Below are 17,363 nucleotides of genomic sequence, written 5' to 3' on the forward strand. Positions count from 1 at the left end.
CTATGATAACATTTGTGTGCATTTAAAAACATGCCAACAGTATTGTACATTGTTTAGTGACACGCACGCGTGGTAGAAATATCAGTGAAGGCCTGGGAATGATAAGTATGAAATTTGGAATAGTATGGAATCCTCTGGGGAGGCAGAGAGGTGGAGACGGTCAGAGGAAGGTCCTCAGGAGGCCTCACTTGTACAGGTGACATATTTTTTGTTAATCTGGGTAGTAGATACACTTATGTTCATTTTCCCTCTTTCTCTTTTGTATATGTTTAAAAGCTTTCACAGTAAATATTTTTAATTGAAAAAAATATAAAAACAAGCAGAGAAAGTCCTAAACACCAATGGGCAACAATCATTGGGATGGGTAATTCCACTCCCCAGAGGCTAAGAGCAGGCCCAGGGGCCAGGTGGGGGGAAGCTTCTCCCTAGACCACCGTGCTGCTTGGGTGGTGGGAGACGGTCCAGAACCAGATAGAGATGTGATGGGGGAGGAAGAGGGGGTGGAAGAGGGAAGACGGGGAACTGGGATCCATCGGGCGAGGGAGAGGAGGGGCCCTTGTTAATCCCGCCAGGCTGCTGTGGCTGAAAGGACCCACTTTGCCCCCAAGCAGCCGCTCACGTTATTATTTCTCTCAGCGGGTTTCAAGCTGCCTGCAATTCTCTGTTAGTTAATAAGAAAAGTGAGAGACGCAACAACTACTTTTGCTTGGCTGGCTTGTAAAGGCTTTGTCACTCAAAAATGGAACAAAGGCCCTAATAACACCTTGTGCCATAGAGGCAAGTGTCAGGGAACAGACCAAAATCAATTACCTGGGAGAGACTGAGAGACAGGAGACTCAGACCTGCACACGGCAGCATCCCCACCACACAATCCCATTAACAGGGGGCTGCCGCTCTCATGGGAGGTCAGAGCCACACAGGAAAATGATAATTAAAAGTAAATAATGGGAAGCGAGCCCCTGGTGGCCCTGTCAGGGCCCTGAGCACGAGTGTGGTCCCAGCAGACAGTGGCAGGCCTCCCACGTGGCTCCCGAGGAAGGAGGCTCAGGAAGCGGGAAGCCTTCAGGGGCTTGCCAGCCGATCCTGCTGGTGAGTGACATTTAGGGGCCTGGCGAGGGATTGCAAAGCCCTGTGGTGCGCTGGGAGCCTAGCAGAAGCTTCCTGACACGGGACGTGGACCGCTTTGGAGATTTTCTCTGTGCGTGTCTCTTGCTAAACTAATATTTAAGGAAATATGTGACGTGAAGTGAATGAATGAGTGAACACAGCAGGAGAATGCATGGGTGAACGGTCCACTTGAGTTTCCCTAAAAGCAACACATAAGAATCACCTAGGACGTGTAAAAATTCAGTAGCCCAGATCTGACGCAGATCAAGTAAGGTAACGTTTTCTGGGGGGTGGGACCCCGTCCTCAGTGGTTTGACGTGTTCCTCCTGGTGACTCTGCGGGGCCGAAGCTGAGAATCTTTGGACCAAATGGTCCCTCCCAGCGTCCTTCAGCTGGATGTATCGGGTTTTGTCATGAACTTAGGCAGTAGAGAGAGTAGCCAGGAGCCAATTAGGATGAGTGGGATCTGATCTCACCTCCACCAATAACTAGCTTTGTGACTTTCGGCAAGTAACCTAAACTCTCCAAGTCTCAGTGTCTTCATCCATGAAAAAAGGTGGGATTTGATTACCAGATCCCTTTGGGCTTGACAGCTCTCTGACCTTGAAACTCCATAACCCAGAACTCATGTAGAACCTCCAGCACAAATATTTACTGGGTGCCTTTTCTGTGTTCTAAATCTCTGAGGGGAGATCAAAGACGTTATCTAACAAGGGGCAGAGAGAGGACCCTATACATCCTGGTTTACTCTGCATAGATGCTGGGTAGAAAGACAGACAGACAATTGGTAAGTGTAGATAAGCAGTATAGACAAGTGCTAGAGCATTGGACACTATGATAATTTCCCTCCAGTATCTCCGACTACTGACAACGCCTGACATAGAAGGGATTCAATAACTATTGGTTGAATGACGGGCTGAATGAGTGAATGAATGAATGGTGCCTCTCATGGGTAGATCAAAGTGTGGTCTGTCTTTGGAAATTGAGTATTTCTGTCTCACTAGGTATTAAATAATCACCTTCCCCACAAATTTCCAAGAGGCAAGCGGCCGCCCTGAATGGTGCTTGATGGTTTCTAATATCCCAACCCAGCTACGCAAGTCCATGGATTCCATCAATACACAAATGTATGGCTTTGGAGCCAAGAGGGATAAGGCTTCTCCTCCAGGAAGGACGCATTTGCACCCAGCGAGATTTTAGTCTTGGTCACTAGGTAGAGATCTTTACAACTCCTTGAAAAATGGCCTTCCCTTTTATTTAAATGTGTTTTATCCATTTACTAAAGTCAGTAGGAGAGTCTGGGTCGAAATCAGGCAGGTCTGGGATACTGGCAGGATAGTAGAAAGCCATTTTAAATTAATTCCCTGGAAATCATTGTGAAGGATGCACTGCAGCGTGAAGGTGGGTTCGGGAGCGAGGAGGGAGATTTCAGGCCATTGTCCCCCTCAGACTCCTTCAGCTGATGACTCTGCTGGGTGCAGAAACCTGCTAATGTGTGAGACGGTCACCAGCCCCCGCGCCCCTCCCTGAGCCTGTGGCTTTCAGTGGTGCAGTATCTCTTTGGAAGGAAGTCGTCAGCTGGATTCTCCCTGATTTGCAAAGACAGTAAGTGGTACAATTCAAACCCAGCAATAGCAGCTGGTACCAGTTCCATCTACTTCTCAGCCCCTGGGAGGTGAGAAAAGGATCCAGAAGTGACTCAGTATAAACCAGGGACGTAAAGGGCCAGTGGTGAGTCTCAGGTCAGTGCTCGCACTGGTGATGATTCATTGGAATGGTGTGGCCAAGGCCCTGGTGCTGCACGATAGGTTAACCCAGAGAAGCAGGGCCAGAGGGGAGGGAGGAAGGAGGGCTAGGCAGACCATCAGCAAGGAAGCTCAACACCTGCTTCCAGGGCGGCCTCTGAAGGGACCCAAGTGCACGTAAAACACGAGGATTCCCGGGGCATTTGCACTGGCCTCTGCTTCTTTATGTCACTGGTCCAGAGATGGCAGAGCAGTGGCAGATTTGAGGCTGGTACATCTGCCGGGAGAGCTGCTACTGAGACGTCCAGGGAGAGACCGGGCTAGCTCGAGGTCAGGCTGAGGCCAAGTTCCTACTCCTACTAATAGAAAGGACCGAGACAAGCAGTTTTAGGGTCAGCTGTGTTTTGTTAAAATCAGCACCTGCCATTAAATTCTCTCTCCCTAAATCCCTAAAGATGATTTTATTTTTTAAGCAGATCTGTTCTATGTGAAATAATTCTTGGTCTTAAATGTCGCATATACCCTGAGGCTGTAATGCTTGGGGTGCAGTAGTAATGAATCAGATGCATTATTAATACACAAGTACGACGACACACTGGGGTCTTTAAGGGAAATTCATGCAGATGTGCAGAGTGCTTGGCACAGTGTGGATGTGAATGCAAAGAAAGCCTGAGAAATTCAGGGAGAGATACACCTCAACACGCTGAAATTAAAACCTCAAACAATAGACCCAGCTAGACCAAAATTAGGTTGATGTGTCCTCATGTGCCCCTGGGTTTCCAAACGCCCACACAGCCTGCGGCCCAAGTAAGAAATATTTGGAAATAGATTCTGTGCCACAGTTGAAGATCTCAAGGAGGGTTAGGTGAGATATTTGGAAGTTTCAGACACTCCGAAACCCAGTCGGAGTCTGTGAAACTAGAGAGCCCATATTCAACATTAATCCAGTTAATGTTCACTGAGTGCCTGCTGTGATTTAGGCTGTGCTAATAGCGGACCCTTGGCCTAGAGACCCAGCTCTAACTGTTGAAGATGCAAGGAGCTCGCGGGGGGCACGCGTGCCCTGATCTCACTCTGCATAGAGCTCCTGTCAAAGACACGGCCCTGGAATGCCCTCCCCCTCCAAAGCCTCTAATGCGGTCTGGCAAAAAGCAAGCCAGCTAATTCTCAGCCACCTCAGTCAATAGAGGGGTGTATGATTCGGGGGAAAGACTCCCAGACTCAGGTTCTTCACCTGTCCACGAGGACCTGGACTTTAAACTCCTTTTCCAGCTTTAATATCCAATGGAATTATTATTACTATTCCATTATTACTTCCCATACAGAAGTCAATTGCTTTTGTCTTTAATCATATTAGCAAAGCCTCTAAAATATGCAGTGTCCAAGAAGGGACATACCCGAGATGCTGTAAAAATGTCAACTCTCCCTTTTCAGGGCTCTTCAGAAGCGATCATGCTAAGTAATCTTGGGGGCGACTGGCTACTATCTGGGGAGGCCTGGGGGCTGAGGGGCACTGTACCCCAGGCTACACCACATGACACTGGTGAAAATAGCAGATGATTTGGGATCAGTGCATCTGAGATGCACCCATGATGAGTGACGAGCCTTAGCTGTTTCCCTCCACGGATTCACTTGGTGTGATCCAGAATAAATCCTCTCCGCTTCTGTGTCTCCGGGTTTAGTCTTCATTGTTATATAATCCACAAATGTAGAATTTTCCAGCCACTAATGAGAGCACTTCACATTTAGAAATAGGAGAGCTTTCTGAATTGTAAGTAAAGGAGAAGAAAGAGCAGATAATTAAGTCGGGTTGTTAAAATGTTGAAATGGAAACGATTGCCTCTTTGCCAGATCTCTCTCCCCATTCCCAGCTCCTGGCTTCCCCAGTGCGCAGCCACCCACAGACTGCAACTCAGGGCTCAGAGACTCTGCAGCCCAGCCCTGCCCACATGCCGGAATCTGCTCCCACCACCTGGAAGGAAGCAAGATTAAAGGCAGCTGCTTAATCCTCCTGCAAAGCTCCTTAAGCGTTTCTATCAGGGTCAGCTCAGTCAGTGAGCGCTCACTCAACTTGCCCCTGGAAAACATCCCAATTTAGGCCCTTCTGCTGACTGTTGAGTTGAGAGAAATGAGAGGCTGGATCCCGATCAAGACAGGCTGGGGAGAGAGACAGGTGGTGGGGAGACTGTTCAACCGTCCCCTTCTTGTGCAGAGAGGCGTTCCTGTTCCCACCCCTGGGGTGGTTTTGGTTTCACCCCTGATTGGTTTTGTCTTCCCCCTCAAAGGATTCTGCAAGTATTCTCCCCATATATAGGGAGCACCTACTGTGTTCCAGGAGCTGGGCTAGCCCATTGCTGTGAGCAGGAGAGGCAATGCCTGTTCTCACCGAGCCCAGTCCTGCAAGGGAGACAGCTGGCCGGATAGGCAGCTGCAGCAGAGTGACGCGGTACGTGCCACGATGCAGGGTCTGGAAAGCCATGGATGCTCATAAACGGCCATGGAGCGGAGCAGAGCAGAGCTGGGCTGGAAAGCTTCCCAGAAGAAGTCATATTTAAGCTCTTAAATCAACAGATAAATTGTAGATAGAAAGTACCAGCAAAGATAGGGGTGGGGAGGCGGGGAGTGGCTACAAGTAACAAAGCCAGCGCTGGGATAAAGGGCCACGGGGTTAAGAAGATCCTTCTCGGCCAAGCACAGAGTCCAAGCCTGATCCCATCCTGAGAGCGACAGAAAGCCATGCCAGCATTTTCAAGTGGAAACCACCAAGATCGTATTGCGTTTTAACAGATGTCTGATTGCTGAGTAGAAAAAGGACTGGAGAAAAGGTGGAGGACCCTGCAGAGCCATCGCCTGCAGTGTGCTGGTACAGGAGGTGGCAGTGGAGGCACAGAGAGGGGGCTGGCTGTGAGAGACACAGCAGAGGTGGCATCGCCAGGCTCACCCGGCGACGGTCTGGAATGGATGGCTGAGGAAGAAGAAGGAATCAAGAGGAAAGTCCAGGTTTCTAGACTGGGTGCCAGGGCGGGTGTAGCAGCTCAGAACAAAGGGCAGCTGTGGAAACCACGCAGAGATGAACAGCAGTGCAGGGCCCCGTGGAGGCACAGTGCACGGCAGGCAGCGAGAGCTCGGAGGGGTTTCAGGGGGGTGCCTCTCACTGCCCCATTCTGTCCTTTTTTATGACCATTTAGAATATTTGTTTCATTTTTCAAAACATTTTTATTGGAGTATAGTTGCTTTACAATGTTGTGTTAGTTTCTGCTGTACAGCACAGTGAATCAGCTATACGTATACATATATCCCCTCTTTTTTGGATTTCCCTCCCATTTAGGTCATCACAGAGCATTGAGTATAGTTCCCTGTGCTGTACAGTGGGTTCTCATTAGTTATCTATTTTATACATAGTATCAATAGCATATACGTGTCAATCCCAATCTCCCAGTTCATCCCACCTCCCCGCTTTCCCCCTTGGTGTCCATACGTTTGTTCTCTACATCTGTGTCTCTATTTCTGCTTTGTAAATAGGATCGTCTATACTAATTTTTTCAGATTCCACATATATGCATTAATATACGATATTTGTTTTCCTCTTTCTGACTTACTTCACTCTGTATGACCCCATTCTGTCTTTTGAATTTTGTTTTGTTTTCGTTTTTTTCACATTTTCTTTTCACTGGATTAAGAACAGGACATGTTTAGGAATGCCTGTTAGGATCCAAGCTATTGGTGAAGCATTTTTAGAAAGCTGGGAGTGGGAAGGGGTGAAAATGCACTGCATGAAAGTGTCCCGGAGGCTTTGTTTTCACGTGACCATTCGGATGTGTCATAAGAACGTGTTTGTGTGGACTCACAATCTGGTCTTGCAGAAGATGAGCCGGGGGAGGCACCCAGAGGGAGGGAGGCTGAGGAGGGGTCCCAGGTGCAAACGTGCACAGCAGCCTTGCTAATGATCAGAAAGAGCAAGGCAACTGCACAAGCAGGAAGTTTTCAGCTGAGGAGCAGAGAAAGGAAACGCCAGGGAAAATAGCACAATAATTGGAGGAAAGCCCAGGGGGCAAGCAGAGACTAGGGACCCTGTGCGCCCACTTTGTGCTGGCGATTTATTACAGTGCAGCCACCTTCTTCCTGAAGACAGATGAGAAGAAGGCTGTATCAAGGCTTCTAGGAGGTACATTAGCTCCAGAAAGCTACTGTGTTGTGGTTCATTCAAAGTTTCATTAGGCGTTAAATGACAGATTATGGTAATGATGTTCACCATACACGGCTAACATTTATTTAGCTCTTACTCTGTGCTTGACCCCAAGCTCAACACATTACCTCTGTTAATATTATATGAGCCCTATTACAACGGAGAATGGAGGTCAGAAAGTTTAAGTGACTCGCACAAGAGCTCATGACGGGTAAGCGGCAAATTGGAACCCAGGTCTTTGTGATTCCAGAGGTTCTGGTCCTAAGCACAACCTTACTGCCAATTGCATCACAGAAGTAATGTTACAGCCAAGTCCTTAGAAGAATAAGAGATTATGGGTAAAGCTGAATAAACCTAATAATTATAGCATCATTTTAATTTTAGTAGTGAAATTCAATGAAACTCTGTGGATCAGCTATTTGCAACAAAACTCCCTTGCTCCCTCATCAGCAAACATTGCCTGTGGGAAACTCCAAAACATTTTTTTTTTTTTTTTTTTTTTTTGCGATACGCGGGCCTCTCACTGTTGTGGCCTCTCCCACTGCGGAGGACAGGCTCCGGACGCACAGGCTCAGCGGCCATGGCTCACGGGCCCAGCCGCTCTGCGGCATGTGGGATCCTCCCGGACCGGGGCACGAACCCGCGTCCCCTGCATCGGCAGGCGGACTCTCAACCACTGCGCCACCAGGGAAGTCCCAAAACATTCTTTAAGATAAAGCACAGATATCTCTTTTGCTGAGAATCCCAGATACCAGCAAAGGCCATAAATCCCTCTACTCTCCATGCTTTACCCAGTCCATTCTTCACAGTAGCTCAGCTTATGATGTGTCTTCCTCATTAGCTTATGAGAAGGACGCATCTTATTGATCTTTGTGTCTCTATCACCTAGGAAAGTGCCTTGAACTTAGTAAATTCTCAGTAAGTATGTTTTGAAGGAGTGAAAGAATGATGGGATGATAAAGCACAGATGCTACGAACTAACGTATAAAATTAATTTGCTGTCACGATAACAATCATCTAGTTATTGAAGAAGTACATAAAACACATTAAACTGAATTGACAAATATGTTTGGTAAATCCTTAGTTCTAAATATTACGTGCTTAATTACAAGCAATGAGCACCCCCAAAGGCATGGTTTTGATGATCCATTTTATTATTGTCAACTTGTCTTTCTTACCACTCAACTGGCAATCACATTCAGAATAAGACCCAGCTTATTAGAGGCAAATACAGAAACAGAGCAAATCTGAAACATTCCTATGTACCAAGGGACCCTTTGTGTGTCCTTATCCACACCTTTCAAGCAGGCGTAGCCAGGCTCTTCAGGACAAGAATGGTTTCTTTAGCTTTATCTCCTTCTGTCCCTTCTCAAGTGTCTGTTTCTCTTGCATCACCGTAGATGCAGGTCCTTAAATCTGCTAAACGCTTTCTTGCCCTGGATACACGGGCAGCAGATTTTTCCTTGGTAAACTCCCCCTTCCCGCTTCGCCTTGCTACCTTCAACCTTGCCTCAGATGCTGATTCCTCGGGGAGGGCCTCGCTCTTTATCAGACAGCCACCCCTCCTCCTTGGTCCCATGGAGATACTCCTGTGCATCCCTGACATTTTAGAGCAGCCTTTGAGAAGAGCTGTCCTGAGGTTCTTTCCTCCTCTGTGTTCCACATGCTAACCTCTGTCTCTTTCACTCCTGTGTCTCCAGGACCTAGCATGAGGCCCGGTGCACACTGGGTAGGGAGGAAAAGATGGAGGGGTGGATAAATAGAGGAAGGGGAGGCTGACTCTAGTGCCATCCTAACATTTTCTAATGTCGGGGACAGACATGCAGTGCTCTTCAGCCATCCAGTTCAGGTCCGGAGTCTATCCTCATGGTGTTGATCCAAACATCATTATTTCTTGAGAGGATAAGTCAATTTTCCCCTACTCTCATATGTAATAGACATTAGCCCACACATGCTAATGGCATCCTTATTAGAGGAGAAAGGAAGGGGAGAATAAGACAGAAGTGCGCACACACACACACACGCAGAGAGGGAGAGGGAGAAGAGAGAGACTGATTCTTTTCCTGGAATAGGGCAGAGAAAGCCAATAGAAGGCAAGAGTTTCGGGGAGACAAATGGAGTTTTAAAGTCCAGGTACCCATATGATACCACTTATACGTGGAATCTAAAATATGACAGAAACAACTTGTCTACGAAACAGAAACAGACTCACAGACATAGAGAACAGACTTGTGGTTGCCAAGGGGGAGGGGGATGTGGGGGAGGGATGGGTTGGGAGTTTGGGATTAATGAGCAGATGCAAACTATTATATGGAGAACGGATAAACAACTGGGCCCTACTGTATTCAGTATCCTGTGATAAACCCTAATGGAAAAGTATATGAAAAAGAATGTGTATATATATTGTATATATACATGTATAACTGAATCACTTTGCTGTATGGTAGGAATTAACACAACATTATAAATCTACTATACTTCAATAAAATAAATTAAAAAAATAAATTGGAAATAGCTCAAACATCACAACTATAGAGATAGTTCCATTTAATAAGTAATGTACCTATGTAATTGAAAAAAAAAAAAAGTCAAGGTACCAGTCATTCACATTGTTACTCTATAAGCATTTGGAGATTGATAGGCTGGGGACAGATAAAAACCATGGGGTGTTTTTAATTTTTAACCATCTCCATACAACTGAATTTCATATCAGCATCACCATCTACTGCAAATACTTGAACCGGGGTGTTATGGTGACTTTATAGAAAACCTCATAAAATATGTAGATTATCTCAGGGCTGAAAGGTGAAAAATAATTATATCTTTAAAGTCCATTGCAAACTCCAGATGCTTGCACAGCTGTATTTTAATATTCCAGTACTAGGACAAAAGTGAATCTTGCTATGTGCCTCTTATCTTCCCCTCACATACCAGGGTTGTCAGTGCCATTGGCAATTTTACATGTAAATGAGCCTATCCATCACTCCTTACTTCGCAGCAACTCACTTCTAAGCCTGCCATAGAGTTACGCCATTAAATATCCCTGCTATACAATATACATCATGGCATATTTGCCATCAATCAGCTGTGTCAACCTGCTCACTGTAAACCATAAACTTGCTCTGCATCCCTCTCCCCACGGGGTGATTAAACCTGCTTGGGGTAGCCTCCTGACTCCAGTGATAAACGGCAATTCATTTCCTCCTTGTTCTTCCTCCAAGTGTCCCAAGCTCTTCATGCCTGCCTGTTGGAGGAGGTAGGGGCCAGGGGAAAGTGTGCACTGAGTGTGAATTTGTGCATTCGCGTTCAAACCCGGACTTGGACCATCATTGCTTGGCTCTGGGTTGTGACTTTGTCATTTTAAAATGAAGAGGAGGGGCTGCATCCTTTGTCATGCTACAAGGACACAAGGGACGGTGTTCAGAGTTCCTCTAAGGACAGCTCTCCTGCCTGGAAGAGAAACACCAGGGCAGTGATTCTCACCTCCTTGTGATGGATGCTAACCAGACGCCCATCATCCCCCTGCAAAGAATGTGTAATTTCTGCTAGGTCATCTCTCACTACCTCCAAGTCCTGTCCAAGAGATCATATCAGAAATAAAGTGAGTGAAATGACGCTATTATAAGTATAACCTAGAATGTGTTCTAACTGATGTTTGTAAGTAGTTCATTTGCAAACCAGGTCTTTATTAGAAGTAACACGTTACGTGTAACGTGAAGGGAAGTTGCATCACACAGTACGGGTGGTTGCAACACGCCAGGGTTATCATGACACTCCAGCTGAAATCTGCTAGACTAGATGATGCTTTTTTTTCCAGCAGGAAAAGCCATGAGGATTTTGGTAACATGAAGAGATACTCCACTGAACTGACTAGGCAATTCATCTGATCACTCCAGAAGTCCTTTCGCCCTTCCTTCTGTTTAGTCTGAGATAACAGCTACTTCTTCTGCTTCCTGGCACACTGGCCAGGCCATCTGCTGACCAGTGGAAGCAGCCTCGATCATGTGTGCACTCCAGAATATCTCCTAGGCAATCAATCAGAAGGCTCTTCGGACCCAGCAAAACACTCAGTGGTAAACATTCTTTATCCACGTGTGCCCCGCTTCAGCCACAGACCTAGCACCTACCCACCTACCACTTGCTCTGATTTCTGTCAGTCTGGCCACTCACTCATTCATCTCTTGAGTCCACAGTGGTTTGTCCAAACCAGGGAGTTCAAACCCATCTGGAAGGAGCAGAGTGGAGAGCTATGCTGTGGATTTCAGCCACAAATCCTATTCAATGTCACGACCCTTGCAGGACGCCCACAAAAAAAAGAACATTTTGAAGGTGGGTGGCAGGAGAGCAAAGAGAAATATAAGGGAACAGGACGGAGATGGGAAATGGGAAAGATTCTGCTTGGGGGATTCAGCTGGTCTCGTAAAAGGAAGGGCTGGGCAGAGAACAGGAGGGAGGAGAGAAGCAGAAAGCAAAGGAGGGGCAGGAAGGGAACAAAGGAGAAAGTTAGCTTCTTGCTTTCATTCTTGGGACATCCAGAGTAATGAACCCGCTTTCTAGAGAAGACGAATGGGCAGCTGTAGAGGTTATGAGTGAGGTTTTATTGCAGATCAATAAATCTGCTTCACACATCCCCATCTGGAGGGAGTTTTAATTTAGAGGAAAGAGTGATGAGCTCACAACAACGATAAATCAAAAAGTTGTGTATTCACGTGTGCGTTAACCTTCTATCAAAACACACGTCGGTGCCAAGGGCAGGGTTTGGTAACAAATCTGGTAGGTGATGTGTAAGGACAGCCACTGGAGGCCCATAGCTCACCTCCCCTGGGACACAGTCAGAGAAGCTGCTGTCTCACTCGGCACCCCAGGCCCCTGTGATTCTCACGAGAACTGAGGGGAAGCTGAGGATTTATATCAGTGCCGTTAACAGGAGTCGCTGGTTGTTACCTGAGGACAGCTGCCTCAGATCAAAATCAGGAAGAGTTCTCCGCAAAGGAGAAAGGAGATTTCACAGCAACAAAACCGAGATGGCAGCTGACAAAAAGCAGAACGGGGCACATCTAGGAAATTCTGAGAGCCGTGTGCAAACACAGTTTAAGTGCTGGAGGAAACTCGGAAATCCTCCCTGTTGGTGCCAATGGCTCATTTTGGTTTCTCCCCCTCTGTGGTCCCCTGTTCTGTACCAACACCCCTCTCCCACCACAAGATCATGACGATGGCTGGAGGCCTGGGAAGGCGTGGTCATGAACTAAAAACAGAGGATGCCCCGGGCAGGGGAGTGTGGATGTGCAGAACAGCACTGCAGCTTGAAAATGTGAATCCAATCAGACCCAGTATTAATCAGCTACAAGATATCCCAGGAAAGCGGGCGTGTGGGAAAGACACCACTCACTTGCTAACCAGCCGGTGTTGGTGTTGCCTAGTGATGGACTGACTATGCTGTTCTCCCAAAGACTTTTATAGAAATCGGGGAAGGAACTAAGGAAGTGAAGCACTGAGTGTCCACCGTCAACTCAATCAGCGTCTGCAAGCATTTTATACATGTGGGATTGCGTATGGGTAGCCATCAAAGCAGACATATTCACTTACCGTATATGCATCTACTAATGCCTTTATTTTCTAGGACACGAATAGACATCTCTGGTCACAATAGCACTGCTAAGGAGGTGCAATGAATCCCGTATTACTGATAAGAAAATTGAGATTCAAAGGATCAAGAAGCCAGGATTCCAGTCCTGACCTGTCTGACCTCACTGGCCGGGCTTTTCTTCTATCCCACCAGCCTCTTGGTGTGTGTGTGTGTGTGTGTGTGTGTGTGTGTGTGTGTACACGTGCATTCTTCTACAGACCTGACTCCCTTCCTCTCCCTTCCTTTCCAATCTAGTTCCTAACGCGCTCCTCCCGTGTGGGCAGCTTCACCGGGATAACTTAGTACAAGCTTTGCACGTGATGTTTCACACTGGGACACCCTCCCTGATCGGACTCGCACTTGGACACCCAGCTCATGACACAGCACCTTCAGTGCACAACACCAGCTCCACTCAACACAGCGAATTCTTCCTTGTTTTCTACCTTGTAAGTATCCCCATCAGAGCACTCTTTTCTCTTCTTTGAATCCATCTTTTTACAGGTATGATTTCTTTGTGTTTGCAGTTCACGGGGACTAGGGCTTCTTTACACTTGTTTACATCTTGCTTAGCGGAGTGTGTGACCCAAATTAGGTCTTGCTGCTATGAGAACTCCGGTCCCAGAAGACTTATAACCGGTCTGCCAATCCCTGCCTGTCATTAGGAATCTATGTGTTCACCAGGTGCCCTCCCCACCGACCGCCCTCATATGCCTTAAGCCATGCACACGTATCTGCTCATCAACACAGAAATGTCTATGAGCTCAGCCCATGAATCCCATTCCAGAGATAAGTAAAGTGAGTCATAGAGAGACCATGGCTGGGCCCTCATGACCCAGTGAGTCAGCCAAATGGCCCAACACGACCCTGGACTTTTGAATGATTACAGCTTAAGCTCAGCTCCCTGATCTTCTAAATCAAATTTAAGGAATGATGCCTCCAAAGTGTTCGTGTTCAGCTTAAAACTTCCCAAGCCCTCTGCTGAATACGCTGAAAGTGTCAGTCAGTTTTAGAAAAGATCGTGACATCGTGAATAATCTTCCACATATCAATACACAGTGCCTGAACACCAGTTACCATCGTTATGCAAATAACTCCGGTACAGTCCTATCAGAAGGGTATAAAGGGAGAGAAGGTACAAAGAGAAAACTTTGATAATAACAACAACAGCAATAACAAATAGTTATTAAATGCCTAGTATGTGTCAGACACTTTTCTGGCACAGGGAGTACGCTGGTGAGTGAAAAAAGTGCCTCTTCTCAGGAGATCTGCACTCCACGTAACATCTTTATACCACCAGCAACCACCAGTGTTTACTGGGGACTTTCTGGGAGCCAGGCACCCTCGTTAGCGCTTTATTCCTGCAGGAGTGGGCACTTTGCAGATTAAACACTGGGCGCAGAGAATTTAAGGAGCCTGTATGGGGACACAAAAGGGACAGCCAGTCTGAATCCAGCGCCCAGGTTGCTAGTTCTTCTCCATAATGTTTCTCCTGTGTGGAGAAAGTCTCCCTGCTCTCAGCACCATTTTCCTTTTTGGAGGGAACTTTTTCTGGATTTTGAAGTAGCTCTTTAACTGTTTTCCCTGACGCCGGTCTGTCCACTCTGATCATACGTCAGCCACAACGGTTTTCCAAAAAGGGTAATGACCACCTTCAGGCACCTTCAAAGCTCTCCAGGACAGAGCAAAGAAAGGCCCGATTCCCAAGCATGGTCCTCAAAGATCGTCCACATTTACACATCCAGACTGCATTCCACATTCCTACCATGGCTCCTTCAAGTAACAGCCTTGGGAGCTGCAGGACCACGTGCTGCCTCCTTTGCTCTCCCAGACTTTTCCTATGCCCAGACCGTTCCCTTCTCCTCTTAGCTTATGCCTGCCCCGTGTTTCTTTCCAAAATCAGATAAACTATCATTTTTTCCATGAATACCACTCCACAGCCTTCAACTCTACCCATCCTATAATCCAATTTATTAACTCCATTCACGGTGAGCCCACCAGCACTTTCCCTATGTCTCCATTACGGTGTTTATTTCCTAATAAGTATTTAGTAATGGTTTATGTGTTTTTCTCCTCCATCAAAATTTGTGAAGTTAAAAGCAGAGACTGTGTAATTCATCTTGTAATCCCCGCAGTGCTGAGTACCGTGCCTGGAATATAACAAGAGCTTAATAAATATTAGTTGAATTGAATTTGTTCTTTCTATTATGAAAGAGTGTATCATCACATCTGGGAAATGGCTGGTATGGTGTGATGTGTGTGAAGAGCATTAGACAGGAAACATGAAATCTGGAATGAGCTGTTTGTTCTGCCCGGAGCTTGTCGTGTGACATTGGGCAAATCCCTCGTCCTCTCTGAGTCCCGTTATCACATCTAAAATAAGAGGGTGGCACTAGATCGTATGAATTCCACTATGTTACACTATAAAATCCTGAAAAATCTTCCTCGTATGCTTCACCTATTCGGTAAATATTTACTGAGCATCTTTTCTAGTCGAGGCACTTTATTAGGCTTTAGGGGTGTGGAAACAGACAGACTCTGGAATCAAGAACCTTACATGCCGTTCTCATATCAACTTTGTGATTCAAGCCAGGTGGCCATATTGACCACACTTTCTTTATCAAAAGAGAAAACTAAAGTTTGGAGATCTGGTGATTATTAGATTCTCTTAATGCTCTTATGTCTGAGGCATAGTCACTGAAGGCATATAAACAATTCTTTATAACTTTCCCCACCGTCGAGAACAAAGTTCTTCAAAGGTATTTCACTTAAGTTTATAGAAACACTCAACTACCATATGGAATTTACCAGGTAATCTAATTTACCTCATTGACCACTTTTGAAAAGTTGTTGTCAAGTCAACATTGTTTCATTTTTTCATGCTGATAAAGATAAAAGAGGCAGTCCTCACAGAGGGAACAAGGAACATTTCCGTTAAAGATACTGAAATGAATTCATGATGTCTAATCTGATTCTCCCATAGAAATATGTTATCATGTAGGTTACATTATTCACCCAAAGAGTGATGGCCAACATTTTATAGGCACGACGATCAACATCATACTTAATTTTGTGCAAATGATAAAACTCTATTCTTTGTAAAGCAGAAAGCTTTAAAATCAGTTTGACCCATTAAATTCAACAAATATTCTAAGCAACTAAATTATGTAAGGAGCTCTGACAGTCTCTGCTGGGAAAAAAAGTGTGAGGAAGGTGTGTTCTTCCACTGCGAGCTCTGTCCTATTATTGACAAGAGGAAAATGACATGAATGTTGGTGCTAAAAGTCATAAAATGATAAGTGCCTTAAAGAAGGAAGAACATGAATTAACATTTATCGATCATTTTCTGTGTTCCAGGTTTTATCATCCATAAGTATTATTGCCCTTGAGAAGAGAGTTGTACTGCTAGAGTCATACAGAGTAAACTTTTTAAAAATGAAGGAATAAAGTTCTGTTAGTCTGAGAGCAAATCTCCCACAAGCCGGATAACTACAAATCATGTTCTTTCCATGTTCTGGAGTTCACATACACACAGAAAAGTTCACTTGGTAAAGAGATCAAAGACGTCTTCTTGTGGGAGAAGATTTTACGCTGAGCTTTATTTGGGATGGGTAGAATTTTGGTGAGTGAATAATGAAGGAGGGATTCCAGCTGGAAGGAAGGACCAGAGCAAAGCAAGGAGACAGGAACTTGTAGGGATGGTCACGTAATAACAAACCTTCCAGACAGTTTAGAGGTGAGGCTGGTCATTGATCTCATGTTTATTCTACGTTGGGTGCTACGGCTATAAAGATGAATAAGAGGGTCAAGGTGGTCCCACCCTCATAAAAGCAGATACTGTAACACAGAAATACACAAGGCACAGTGAGAATAGAGAAGGACATGACTAATGTCAAGTAAGGTGGAAGAGTCTTTGCAGAGAACATAATCTTTACACTGAGTTTTGAAAGATGATAAAGGGTTTGTCAAGACGGAGGAGATGGGGTGAGTTTGATGGGGTGCAGGAGGGAACGATAATCTGGCAGAAGGAACAGCGTGATCAAATTCAGACACATCATCCAGTGGGGATGTCTGGTGTGGTTTGGAATGGTTGGTCCATGCAGAGGAAGAAGGAGGAGGCTTGGGGTGGACCGGCACATGCATGGGGAACCCTGAGCATCAAGCCTGATCCCCTCACCTGTGCCTGAAAACAATTTGGACTTAATATTCCTGTCAAGATGGACAAATTCTTAGAAATGCACAACCTGCCAAGACTGAACCAGGAAGAAATAGAAAATATGAACAGACCAATCACAGGCACTGAGATTGAAACTGTGATTAAAAATCTTCCAACAAACAAAAGCCCAGGACCAGATGGCTTCACAGGCGAATTCTCTCAAACATTTAGAGAAGAGCTAACACCTATCCTTCTCAAACTCTTCCAAAATATAGCAGAGGGAGGAACACTCCCAAACTCATTCTATGAGGCCACCATCACCCTGATACCAAAACCAGACAAAGATGTCACCAAGAAAGAAAACTACAGGCCAATATCACTGATGAACACAGATGCAAAAATCCTCAACAAAATACTAGCAAACAGAATCCAGCAGCACGTTAAAAGGATCATGCACCATGCTTAACTGGGTTTTAACCCAGGAATGCAAGGATTCTTCAATATATGAAAATCAGTCAATGTGATACACCATATTAACAAATTGAA

The 17,363-nt window shown here is 45.7% G+C and overlaps 1 protein-coding gene across 3 annotated transcripts in view; it reads right to left on the reverse strand.

The window, feature by feature from the left end:
• The window catches only part of LOC113612776 (neurotrimin), a 933,717-nt gene that overhangs the window by 496,194 nt on the left and 420,160 nt on the right, over positions 1–17,363 (reverse strand). The window lies entirely within an intron of this gene.

Source organism: Aethalodelphis obliquidens, unplaced genomic scaffold (assembly GCF_003676395.1).
Source record: "Aethalodelphis obliquidens isolate GAN/ISIS:26980383/991018 unplaced genomic scaffold, ASM367639v1 scaffold82, whole genome shotgun sequence".
Lineage (NCBI taxonomy): Eukaryota > Metazoa > Chordata > Mammalia > Artiodactyla > Delphinidae > Aethalodelphis > Aethalodelphis obliquidens.